Source organism: Astatotilapia calliptera, chromosome 7, assembly GCF_964374335.1.
Source record: "Astatotilapia calliptera chromosome 7, fAstCal68.1, whole genome shotgun sequence".
NCBI classification, from domain to species: Eukaryota; Metazoa; Chordata; class Actinopteri; order Cichliformes; family Cichlidae; genus Astatotilapia; species Astatotilapia calliptera.
The window spans coordinates 18,252,454-18,266,874 of NC_137428.1; the positions used below are offsets into that span (position 1 = coordinate 18,252,454).

The 14,421-nt window shown below is 38.1% G+C and overlaps 1 protein-coding gene across 1 annotated transcript in view; it reads left to right on the forward strand.

The window, feature by feature from the left end:
- The window catches only part of lamc3 (laminin, gamma 3), a 133,517-nt gene that overhangs the window by 17,633 nt on the left and 101,463 nt on the right, over nucleotides 1-14,421 (forward strand). The window lies entirely within an intron of this gene.

Consider the following 14,421-nt stretch of genomic DNA (forward strand, 5'->3'; position numbering starts at 1 on the left):
GGGAGTGATAAGTAAATATCCACCAGAGCCTACAGGTGTATGCTGGGGCGGTGGATTGATTGAAACAGGAGGCAGCAAAGCAAGGCAACAGTGCCACTGACATGTCAGAGGGGAAAAAAGATTCTGCTTAAATTCAGAGGGTGTGCTTGGTATATGATGTGAGCAGAAGAGTGGGGTATGTTTTGTGTGTATGGTGTGATGCCGTGTAGCTCGACTTGCCTGCCTGGTTCCCCCACCCCCTCCTCTGATATGCCTACTCCGTGCTTAGTGAAGTAGAGCGCAATACTTTTGTTCTTATTACTGCATACACATTATGATTCAATTAATTCAATTAATGACCACTGCTGTGGAAAATTGCAGTAATGCAAAATAAGATTATTACACAATGTTTCACCAGTTAAATAAATCAATCGTTTATTTATTTACCGTTTAATGAGTTGTCGCTGCAGGTGTGCAACTCTCATTTTGACAACTTAAGCCTCTAATTACTTGTGTTGATTGTAATTCATTTCAAAAGTACACAAGCTTTACTATACTGGGTCTTATATATAAGACCCAGTTTTATATGTATATATGTGTGTATATATATATATATATATATATATATATATATATATATATATATATAAAAACACCCAGCACGCCCCTGCGGGCGGTTTATCCTTCAAGCTCGGGTCCTCTACCAGAGGCCTGGGAGCTTGAGGGTCCTGCGCAGTATCTTAGCTGTTCCCAGGACTGCGCTCTTCTGGACAGAGATCTCCGATGTTGTTCCCGGGATCTGCTGGAGCCACTCGCCTATCTTGGGAGTCACCGCACCTAGTGCTCCGATTACCACGGGGACCACCGTATATATATTCAAGTTTCATTCTATATATTCAAAAGATCATTCTATATATTCAAGTTTCATTCTATATATTCAAGTTTCATTCTATATATTCAAGTTTCATTCTATATATTCAGAAGATCATTCTATATATTCAAGTTTCATTCTATATATTCAAAAGATCATTCTATATATTCAAGTTTCATTCTATATATTCAAGTTTCATTCTATATATTCAGAAGATCATTCTATATATTCAAGTTTCATTCTATATATTCAAAAGATCATTCTATATATTCAAAAGATCATTCTATATATTCAAGTTTCATTCGATATATTCAAAAGATCATTCTATATATTCAAGTTTCATTCTATATATTCAAGTTTCATTCTATATATTCAAAAGATCATTCTATATATTCAAGTTTCATTCTATATATTCAAAAGATCATTCTATATATTCAAGTTTCATTCTATATATTCAAGTTTCATTCGATATATTCAAAAGATCATTCTATATATTCAAGTTTCATTCTATATATTCAGAAGATCATTCTATATATTCAAGTTTCATTCTATATATTCAAAAGATCATTCTATATATTCAAGTTTCATTCTATATATTCAAAAGATCATTCTATATATTCAAGTTTCATTCTATATATTCAAGTTTCATTCGATATATTCAAAAGATCATTCTATATATTCAAGTTTCATTCTATATATTCAGAAGATCATTCTATATATTCAAGTTTCATTCTATATATTCAGACTTTGGTTGGAATATATATATATAATATTTTCCTAAAGGGCATTCCATTATATATATATATATATATATATATATATATATATATATATATATATATATATATATATATATATATATATATATATAGTATTCGGTTCGATACTTTGGTGTCAGGGTTCGATATTTTTTCGATACAAAAAAATGTTCATGCCTTTTTAATTTGTCATTTATTAAAATTATAAATATATATTTTAACTCAAAAGTACAGTTTTTAAATTGAATGTTGCTGAAACAAAAGTAATTACAAAAATAAATTTATCTCAGGGCTCTCAAAATTTCAAAATCCCTGGTAGCCCTTTGGGCAGGGACTCTTCAGTTTTTGGTAGCCCAAAATAAATTTAAGTAGCCCGAATAAAAAAGAGAGCAATTTTTTGATTGATGTTTTGTTTCCTTTACAATATTATACATTAAAGTATAATATTGTAAAGGAAACAACACATTAATCAAAAAAATTGTTGAAAAACAAATTACAACATTGTATAAAAATTACAATCATCAACTCAAATACTTGGTTCTAATTGAACAGAAATTTCTATGAACTTGTAAGAACTGTGTAGGACTTGAATCAGTCTGTGTGAGATCCTGAATTTGAAATTTCCACTGAAGTCACGGGTAAGAGGCAAGTGGAACCAAGATCTAGGCCATTTGCTTTATGAAGTTTGCAAACGCTGCTAAATTTTGCCAGTGGTAGTTCACTCTTTGCAACATAGTACGCTGTTCTAAACAGATTTTTCAGGTTTATTTTTAGTATGTTATTTGCAATTGGTGTTTGTTCTGGGAAAGATATTGCAGACTGAGCAATAATGTATTTCTTGCATTTCTCATGGGTTCTAATGGGGGGCCTTTCTTAAAATGATTGGTCCCAGTAACAAAGGCGCTTGTTGACTCAGAAATCGAGAGAAAACCAACAACACACCCGACAGAACATTATGTTATTTACACGGGTGCACATAAGTGGTCCGCATGTGCGCATTTGCTGTCAAAATAAAAGACGGGCACCAGATAAGAAGTTGCAACGCACGTTTGCGTCCATATAAAAAGCACTGTTTTTGTCCACTAGAGTGGGATTTTCACGGCACATTCTGCACCACATCTCTGTGCGTTCATCATTTGTTTGAAGCCAGCTCACCTCCTGCAACCACTTTTCCGAGAATACGTGCTTCTTTTGTGGTTCGGACTCCTTCTGACATTTGTTTAGAGGTGGAGGAACAACACAGTAATTGCTTAAAGGAGCTTCTTCGACATCTTTAAGAGTTCTAAACAAATGTCTGTCCTCCTCCAGAAAAACTTATGTATGCAAACACGCGTTGCAACTTCATATCTTGTGCGCGTTTTTTTTTTTTTTTTTGACAGCGAATGCGCACCTGCGGACCACTTATGTGCAGCCGCGGTTATATAGCTTGTCATATTGCAGCCACAGAAATTATTTTGTCCATGAAACCATAAACCTGCACTTTCTTTTTGCCTTATAGTCTGATTTGTCATAACTTTTCCGTTTTGTGGTAAGCTTTTCTTTGGCTGTCACTTCTTAACCCTGACCTGTCTTATTTGGCTCAGCAGAACTAAAATATATATCCTGCTCCTTTTACACACACACACACACATAACGGTCAGCGATTCTCTGCGCGATCAACCTCTCATATGTTTAAGCTTGCTGCGGGAGATTTCACTTGTCATGTTTGCATAGTAAGCTAACGATTGATAAGACGATGTCAGAGGAATTGGTGCGCAAATTATCATCACTCACCAATCAGTACTGTCGCTCTCTATACACAGTTCGCGCGATTGCAAAGTGAAAGCAAAAAACAAGCGCAAATTCAAACGCGATTTCAATATGTCACATATTGACAGTGGCTCATCGATGCCAATGACATAATTACCCAGCTACATTGCCGAAACAATGCAAAAGCATTGACATATATTTTTCCTTCCTACAATAGCCGGACGGGCAGGGCAGAGATAGATTTTGGTAGCCCGACTGGAAAAATCGCTAGCCCCGGGACGTCGGGCTAGTGATTTTGCGAGCCCTGTATCTGATTGAGGAATCACTCATCTTTGGAAAAGAGAGTTTATTACAGAAAAATGGCTCTTTCCAAAATAAAAGCTATACTATACGCTTCTTCTGGGCTATATTCTCAGCAGCATATTGTAGCGGGTCAGGGCTGTTCGGGGTTCTGTTTGTACAGTTATGTTTTGTTTATGTTGCCATAGTGACTGGTGACGCCCTCTCGCTGCGACGGTGTGTCCTTCCGGGGTCAGAGGGTGCCCTGTGTGTTGTTGTTGCTGTGCTGTTGCCGCGCTGAGCAGTTAGCTAGCGGCAGTGTTCTTCTGCAGATGTCAATAAACGGCTGTGCTCCCTGGCTAGCTCACGGGAAGCAAGAACAAACGACACCTCCGTCTCCTCCTTGTCTAAGCTCGCCACATTGGTGTCAGAAGTGGGATGATGGTGGCACCCCATGTTCTGACCCGAGTGACTTTTCCCCCGCGGGTCGTGACCGGCCGGTGCGCCAAAAGAAGGCACCTGGACATTTGCAGGACTTTGTGTGGGGTAATGGGGTCGTCGGGGACGACTGACCCTTTAGGTGGGGGCTATGTAGCGGGTCAGGGCTGTTCGGGGTTCTGTTTGTACAGTTATGTTTTGTTCATGTTGCCATAGTGACGGGTGACGCCCTCTCGCTGCGACGGTGTGTCCTTCCGGGGTCAGAGGGCGCCCTGTGTGTTGTTGTTGTTGTTGCTGTGCTGTTGCCGCGCTGAGCAGTTAGCTAGAGGCAGTGTTCTTCTGCAGATGTCAATAAACGGCTGTGCTCCCTGGCTAGCTCACGGGAAGCAAGACCAAACGACACCTCCGTCTCCTCCTTGTCTGAGCTCGCCACAATATTAAACATATCAGGTTCCCATAAGGAGAATCATGTGCTAACGGCTGTCTAAATGACTCGAGTAAAGTTTGTAGCATGCATGCTTGTTGTTTTTGTCTGCTTCCACTTGTCTTTGCACTAGGATGATGTCGGCGTAAACGCGCAGTCATATTCGTTGTGTTCCCACTAGTGCTGTCAGTGTTAATCTCGTTGAAATGACGTTAACGCCACAACACGGCAAATCTCCGTTAACGAGCTACCCCTGATCGCCCCGTGCGTGGGGCTAGACGGCCAACACGTTAACGAGCTAACTGCGCTAACACACTAGTTCCCACCCATGTAATTGAGCATTGCATGGCACATCCAACACACTGTTTTACTTTAGTCCATGACGCGCTTACCTTCAGGGTCATACCTCACATGAAAACCAAAATAATTTCAAACGCCAGATCTGAATGAGGGTGGGGGAGGTTCAATTTGCCATGTTGCAAGGAGAGCTTAACTTCTGTCTCGCTAGCTTGCCCTGCGCTCTTCCTTCTGACGATGCTGTCTGTGTTGAGCGCTCAGTGGATCTGCGCTCGACAGTGCAGCCTAGGCGGAGTAGTCGAACGCAGATTCACTGAGCGCTCAACACAGACAGTATCGTCAGAAGGAAAGTTACAAATTTTGTATTGTTCGATACATATGCGTACTGAACCGAAAGCACTGTATCGAACGGTTCAATATCGATACGAGTATCGTTGCACCCCTAATATGTATGTATATGTATATGTATGTATACGTATATATAAAATATTTTTTTAACCATACCAGTCACTGTTTAGAAAAAGTGCTTAATTACCTTTTCAAGCAACGTGGATTACTGGCATTTCTCATTAGCCTCTTGAACCTTAAGATGATTTTATTTAAACTGTAAAGCCATGTAGCAACATGAGATCTTTTCTTTGGGGGGGGTAGGTATTTGGTATACAGGTGTTACTTACATTAAAACCTGACTATTAATGGTTTTGCTGGCTGTATTTCAGTATGCTTTGGAGGACATCGACCCACTGATTATAGAGCAGCGCAGGATCAATATAAGCTAAGAATACATAGATTGGGTGGCAAATCTCTCAACAGACCTGCCAAACACCCGCTCTCCTTCATTCCACCTCCCCCCATTCACTCTCCGCCATGTTTTAAACAACAAGATGAGAAGACCCATAATTGACTGTGATCTGTTCTCCCATTAGAATAAAAGACGGATCAATTGCACCATTTCTTTCATTCAAGCTCTCATTCCTTCTCTATTTTAAGGGTGATGGGACAGATGGGTGTAGTGAGCAGAGACAAAAACACATCAGCCATCCTCTTTGATGCTAAATCAAAGCTGGTGGAATGCAAAGGAGTGCTTTTTTTCCAACACAGTGAATCAGCAAAACAAAGATGGTGGGGCACAGGTTTCTTTATTGCTGCCATGCTACTTCCTGCTTGAGCTACTAATACTATTATAACAGGAAGAAAACAAGCAATTAAAACCGTTGGTGGTTAGAGTTACAAACCCATAATATGCCTTAATTGAGTATAGGATTAAGAGCCGTAAAAAGGAAGGAGACAGCAACAAGGAAGGGAAGCGCATATATGCACGTAGGTATGTTATTTGAAATGTCCACTGTAAAGAATCCCTTAAAGTTTGTCATCATTTAACACAAATATTGAATAGCTGTCTTTCAGAATCAAGACTACTATCAGGAAATGCATAGTTTCTTTTTACGATTTGTCTTGCCTGGTAGCATTTGAGTTTTGTTTTGGGACTCATTATTCATTTGTATACAAACTAAACAGAAATAAATTAAAGTCTAGTAGTAGATTTTCCTTTTTAAAATGGTCTTCTCACGTCTTGCTCTCCTTTAGCGATTCCAGGTGTGTACCCTGCCTCTTGCTCTATAACACTTTTTTAACATATGTTAACATTTCCCAGACATGGAGTGTGTCCAGATTTTAAACAAATACTTGTAATACTGATGATTAATGATCCATCAGCTTTAGCTGTTTGATCAATATTAGCAAATATTAGCCAGAAGACTAAACTCACAGCTACTCGCAGGGCTTGTATTGTTAGAAATCCTGTTTTTATGTACCCGGTATAAACAGCACATCTGTTGTTGTCTATGAATCTGGCAGCCTTGCAAAATAATATCTCAAGAAATCATACACTCTAAAGAAGTCCTTCATCTCCTAAAGCCTCTTCATTAAACCACACTTTGTGTGACTATGATTAAAATGCCATATGTGGATACAAATGAAAAACATTCACATTTTAGCACCTGTGTGAATGCTTACAAGCTGCTTTTTTACTGATGCACAGAGGTAAAAGACAAGGTGCCATTTTTACATTGAAAATGTTAACTACTAGAAGGGGAACAAATCCAAGGCATCCCACAAATGTCACAGACGTGTCATTAACTACAGCTACTTTAGAAAATGCTATCTTTATTTTGATTGCTTCTCTCCTATTGATCACTCTGAGCTGAAATCAATAAATACTTAATCCAAACCATCAACATATCTATTAGACATGTCTATTAAGGCTTATCATTGAACTAGCAAATAAAATCTGCCAATTGAAAAATGATTATTAATAGACTATGTACCACAAGTTTTTAAGGTGGCAGTAATAAAATCATTAATTGAAAAGCCTTTAACTGACCAGGCATTTTAGCCTGTTATGTACAGATTTCCAGCCTTTGTTTTACTTCTAAAGTTCTTCAAGATCAACTATGTGAGAGGGAAGGATTTACTTGAAGTATTTCAGACAGGCTTTAGATTGTATTATAGCACAAAAACAGGACCAGTAAAGGCCAAAGAGCTTGTCATGGACTCTCTGTGCTTGTCCTGCTTGATTGCAGTGATGCATTTAGAATACAGCATTGGGATTAAGGAAGTTGCACCGACTTGGTTAGAATTGTTCGCATCTGAAAGATTCCAACTTGTTTAAGAAAGCGTAGAGTCTCCCTAGACACAAAAGTCATCTGTAGAGTTGCACAGGGTTAAGTCTTAGAATTATACATTCTTCATTTAAGGGAATTTGTAGTAAATTTGTAGTAGAAAAAAACTACACACATTTTAATTGCTATGCAGTTGTTAGAGATAGGTGATTAAAAACATCAAGTGGCTAAACTACAGGTATAACTTAAAAACAGTAAGGAAAGGGTGGCCTGGTATTTATTACTACTTAGTTCAGACAAAATTGAAGTTTCCATGGTAAACACTATGATTACATGTGCATCTGTAAACATGATAGCTCAAAAAGCTTAGAATGAATTCTGATAAAACATTGCAGGGGTGTAGAGTGGGCGCATGTTAGTAATCCATTAAAATTAGCCTCAAATGCACAAAGGTCTTTAAGGTCAACTTAATGATTTATTGGTTGAAAATCGACATAAAGCCTTATAATTTATAAACTAGGATTCTTACAAGTGTGGTGTGTATTGTCAACATATGGAAAGTACCATATAAAGGTTTAAAAACCTCACACATTTCACCTCTGACCTCTCCTTCAAGGTCAATGAATTGATCTGAAGGCAAACGTAATGTTAATACTATATTGAACTATTAAAAAAGTGTTTCTTGCTGCCATTGTATGTATTGACAACATATAGGCATATAGAGGATGATAGATGGGGATTCAGAAATAGCCCTTTATATTTTTATGACTTAAATATCGATCATAACCACTTAAATTCATTATAATTTGAATGGGGAAACTATGTTCCTGAATTACTGTTATCACAACTGTTTCTTTTGGAAAACCAAATAAACTTTACGTAATTTTTTCATTTGGTAATTATTGCTAAACATTTAAACTAACTTACTAAATACTTAAATACATGCTATACACATATATATCCACATAAGTAAAAAATTAAAAAAGTGTATTAAAATGGGTTTCAATGGGGCAAATAATAAAAGCTTGCACTTTGAATTTGTCTATGTGCTACAAACTTCTGAAAGCATGTCTAAAAAGAAAGTCCTGGGTTCAAATCCGATTGCATGGGTTCTCTTTGGATACTCTGGCTTTTACAGTCCAAAAACACGCATGGAGTTGGGTTACGCTAACTTGAGAGTGAATGGTTGTCTGTATGTCTGGGACAGAGTGGCGACTTGTCTTCTCACCCTGTGGCAGCTGAGATAGGCTATAGTCTCTCTGAAACCGTGATAGGTGCTGTACAGAAAAATGCAGCACAGACTTTATTCAATCAAAAATATAGTAGGTGACAGAATCTTATGGAGCATGCAATACATCTAAAATAAACATTTCAGTAAGCTCGCCACTTGGCTTCACCTTGCTTTATTTTCTACCCCCTGCCCCCAGAAATGTAGAAGAAAAAAAAATTAAACCACGAATGTAATCAGTGATTAGCCTCTGTGAAACCATATCTATAAAACAAGCCTCAGTACCTTTTGTTAATGCCATTGCTCAGACAGAATGTGTTTTTCATAACATTGATGTAATCAGAGTAAATGCCTCGAGCAAATACTGCCCGGTTATTTTCGGAATTGTTTGTAGCAACATTGCATTTCTATAAACATGTGCAGTGATCCAGCTAATGGAGTAAAAGCATACCCTGGAGGTGCAAAATAGGCCATAGTCTACCATATAATGTCCATCTTATTGACACTGTTTTTACCACCGGACCATGAAGACATCTCAACCGAGGACAGTTTTCAAGAAAAGGGATACATTGTAAATATAATGTATCTTTTTTTCTTGGAAATTGTCCTCGGAAACCCCCCCCCTCAGGAAACTTTTGCCTGGAAGGTTCATAAAGGCTGGGCACTTGTGTCAGGGGTTGAAAACAAACACTTTACAAAGAGACTGTCAACAGAGCATTAACTGATTCCTCTTCTTCTATGCGCCATGTCAGTGTGCCATTTCCTCTGCATATTGGCTGTACAGAGCTATGCATTTTTCATGAGGCTTAAAACAGAAATTGCATTCTGTCTGTTTTATTAGCATCTTAATCCTTTTTCACTATTGCTACTTGTGCCTCGGTTTTTGAGGCGTGTGCGGTCTTGATATAGAGACTTCACATGCCTCATCTGCTGCTTTTAGAAAGTGTCTCTTGCAATTTTGAGTGGTCAAAGCAAAATGAAATAAAAACTAAGACGCCGTTTAAACGCGCAGGTGTTTTTGTCTTACTTGTGTACATGCCACATATAAACACACAGCATTCTTTGCAACACCATTGATCTAATGGACTGTGTTTTCACTGCTAGTTTAGATTTTTATTTGAAATAAATAACACTCACCTCCTAAAGTAACGGCTTACTTCAAAGAGAGCCTTGTTGTCAAGTTTGTAAAGCTCTTTTTTTTTCAATAATCATGCAGAAGATGAAAGCTGCTGTATGAATTCAAATTTAATTTGTTCAGTCATCCATTAAAACGGTTTCTCTGTCTCCCCTGCCACCAGTCCATCCCCTCTCCTTCAGTGTCTCGCGGTCTCTCTGCCTCTCTCTCTCTTACACTCTAGAAAGCTGTGTGGCAAATTGGAGCTCCGGCATTGAATGCCAATGAGTAAAGGGGAAAAAATACATATTGAGGGCACAGTGAACTTAAGCAATTAAATTAAAAAGTTATTAACTTTGGAATGAGGGACACTGCTCCCTTTCCTGTCACTGCCTGCAGCCAGAGGCTTCAGAGTTCAAGGAAACAGGGAAAGAAGACGGGAGAAGGGAGAGACGAAGACAAGTGGAGGAAAAAAGGAGGAAGAAAAGACCAGAGAGATTTTAGAGGTGAGGGTGGAGGTTGTAAGCCCCTGAGCAAAGATGCATTTTAAAGCTGTGTGTGGTATGTTAATAATAATAAAAAACAACTTTACTATGTGCGGTCAGATACATGTCTGTGAACCTGCCCATTTGATCATTACACGCTTATTGTCTTAGACAAAGGACTGGCTTTTTGCCACTCTCACGCGCCAGAGCCTAAGTCAGCATCATTGTAGCATTGTGGACTAAAATTCCAAGGGAGTGAGAATCAAAGTTAATTAAGCTTTTGCTGTGCTTTGCACAAATAATAAGTTTTGGGCTGACTACTAATTAACCCTGAGAAACCGCTTCCTTTCAGTAGACTAAGTGATATTTGGAACTATATCTGCTTTTTTTTTTCTTACACAATTAACACTGTTCTACCGAGCATTACTAATTACTCTTCCGTATAATAATGGTCGTGTACTCTATGATAAATGGAAGAGTATTTGCTTTTAATGTGTGTTAGAATTTTAAAATGCTAAGAATTAATTTAAGCATTTGATCATTTATGAGTGTGTTGAGTTGGAGGCTGGGATTTAAAATCACTGAAATACCAGCCTGGCCCCTCTGTAGTAAAGGCATGTGTTTCAGTATAAATGACTGCTAAGTAGTGTTAATCATTTACTTATTAATTTTACAAAGCGGCTGGTCCAGTAGCCCCTAAAGTTTTGATCACATAAAAATGTTTCTCCACAGTAGACTGTATATAAAATATGGCAGTACTTCCTGTGCTGTCACCATTCAGTTTTGATACCTGTCATTGTGAAGCCTTAACTTTGCCTTTAAGGATGCTGTTTTTTTTGTCTTTCTTTTTTCTTTTTTTGAAGTCATATTTATCTAAGTTATCAAATAATGCTAGCAAGATTGAGAAACAGAGTGCATCTATAGACTATGTAAACTAGGAGCATCACAAAGATACTGACTAATCCTAATTACAGCTAAATAACAAACAAATAGCTGAAGCACAAGCTTCTTGGATGGCCTTTTAGTACAGTTGACCCCATAGAAAGCTGTATTATTTGACAGATAATTGCGTTAAAATGCAACAACAGGCACCAGCACCACTAACATTTCACTTGCATATCTCAAATTAGCTTACGTGACGCCAAGCACAGAACTAGTAGCTAATTCTCAGCTGAACCCAGTTCTGCTCCAGCAATGGGGAAAATAAAAGATAGTGACAAAAGCTTTTTTTCTTTTTTCTTTTAATGTGTGCATTTTTATTGTAAATGCTTTTCAGCCTAGAGGTTGCCACTTGACAAAAACAGACCTAAAGCATTAAAACAACAAACTATATATCCTATTTGTGGATAAATTAGCAGCAGATGACCAGTTTCCCTTTCTGCTGTGGGGTTTAGCATTGCTATCCCCGCAGCCTTAAACAAACAATAGCATGCTTGAAAACTCTCAGCATCAGTTTTCATTAAGGAAGCCTTCAACTATTTTGAGTGTAAGTCAAGAAAAAGAAATCTTTTCCTTGTGACAGAAAATGTGCAAGATGCTATAAATAGTGTTTCGTACAACAGACTCAAAGACTTTCAGACGACTGCTTGTTTTCATTTATGTATGTGGCCTTTTTTACATTTTTTTCGTCAGCTGTGCATCAGGGAGAGTTTTTTTTTTCATTACAAGGACATTATGAAGGCATCACACCCATGAGATAAGCCAACTCTAGACAAGCGTATCATGGATGACAAAGTAGAAAAAGATGAAGATTCAAAGACATTTTGTAAGCATATTGCAGAGGATGTATGATATTCTGTCATATCTGATCCCCTGTGCTCCCAGCTCCTGTCAGAAGCCACGGATGAAAATATAGTCATATTCAGGTAGCGTACTGCAAAGTGAAGAATGAACATCGGTGTTCTCAATGCATCAGGGTCATAAAGCATCATCCCAAAGCACATTAGTCTGTAGAGCCGAGTCAAGCAGGGGCAAAAATCGATAAAGCAAGTCTCAGAACAATAGCATGCACGCAGTTCTGCCACATTTTAGTTACTCTTACTACCAAATATCCTCAATAGGTTGCAAAAGCACAGAACCCTATGGAAAATCTGAAGTGTACTAGAACGATAATACTGGCAGAAAGGAACATATGAAGACAAGATACAGAGACATGAAGAGACGTTTCAGGCAAGAGGTGAATGAGTTTGTCCTCGCCTGGTGACAGATGCAATTCTGAGTTGTCAGTTACAACCTTCAGTTGGTTGCTCTAATTAGAAGAAAAGAAAAAAAAATCTTAAAAAAGGAAGTGTTAATTACAGGTTTTTACATTCTTTACCACAAGTTGCACTTTGCTGACCCCAGTTGAAATAGTCCTCTTTATAGCATTTACTGACACAGCTGACCCACGTTTGGTAGTCATACTGAGACCATTTATTGCAAAATCAATCAGGAGCATGTGCAATGCATTCACACCAGATGCTTCAAAATGGGGACTGTGACCACTTGATGCCACAGCAGTATGTCTCTTGGATCTGGAGGCACTAACCACGCAGGTGGTCTAAATCCCAAGATTGTCTCCTTTGAAATAGGAGGATGCTGGACCTGCTGACAGCACAAGAAAGCCCCCCAGAAGCAGCTCCTCTAAAGATAATTTAGTTATAAACTTTTACTGCAGTGCTGCTCAGGCTATTTTAAACTAAGAAACATCACAGAAGGGACCTGTGAAGAGAGCCTTAGAGGGTTCAGGCATGTCACCTTTTTTTCCATTTCTTGCTATCTCCCAATTAACCATTTTCTTCTGCTGAACCATGACTAATACCTTACTCTGGTTTTTTACATGCTAACTATGAAGAAGCAGAGGAATAGAAATTTTCTCAATGTGCACTGATACTATATTGATTCCAATCAAGTGTTTTTGGAGCCATTTTTTTTATACTCTTAGAGACTCTTCAGTCCGCAGATCTTTTAATACAGAGGATGCAAAACTCATTTTAAAACCAGTGTAGTCAGGGCTGGCCAGATCATCAAAATTATTAGAGAACAACCTACTGAAAATGTTTACATATATTGAGCCATCCATTTATGAAACAGTTGAGGAAAAAGCTACAGAAAGGTACACTTTATAAAATTACAATATTAATATTTAGTTCTTTTCCATATTCAGTCAGTCAACAGCATGGCTACTTTTCTGATCAACCAATGTGTATATGTGCCATTTGGTACACCATGGGAAACCTCAAGCCACACCCATGTTCTGTGCGTAATCGGTACACGTGTAAAGACTATAGTATACATGGTTATGATGCTATCATGTTGCCAGAAGAAGCCAAAAATGGTCAAAAGAGCTTAGTAGTAAGTCTTGCTATTTACTAGGTCTCTCCAAAACCATGATTCCACACAGACTCAAAGAATAAAAAGAACTGTTGTTGGCAGCATATGCAAATTAACACTAAAAAGCAACCTACAGTTAGCAACACACCTTTAGCTGTTGTTGGTGCACATGTGCACAATCATATGTTAAACCTGCTCCAGCACTACAGAAAATTTGAATGATACATCCACAGTAAGGCATACATGTCTGTAAAGATTTTCTGTAATTCAGTCATGTAAGTATAACGTTCACTTCAGAATTTGATAACAAGGCATTTGTAAATGACACAGTTTTATGTTTAATCGTCTAAAATTGGCAGAGTAATGTACTATGTGGTAAGGGGTGCATGGATGGTAAAATGCATGGTACATGAGATTAAAAAATGAATGAATGAACTCTTCACACATGTTTTTAGTCTGAGGCTCATCCGCTCCAATCTCCTTGTCTCCCATTGCCAGACTTCAAAGACATCTCTGGGGAGAAGCTTCAAAACATTAAGCATGACAGGCTTCCTCAGGACTCCCACAGAGTCCCAAACTAGCCAAGAAACAAAAAGAAAGTTTCTCTCCAGCTATTTGTTTTAAAGTTGTTCTGTTAAAAAAAAAAGAAAAGAAAACGTCATTTGCTCTCTCTTTACCTGGTCTCGCTTTTATCTTGCACCCACTATTGTACTTCCCGTTAGCTTTTCCACTGTTTGTGTTATCCCTCTTTACCTTCTTTTCCCACTCTTGCTTCATCCTGCCTGTACCTTTGCAGTAGTCTCAAACAGAAGAGCTTAAATCATATCAGTGGTGGGAGCTTTGCCAAGTGCCATCCATTATACTGA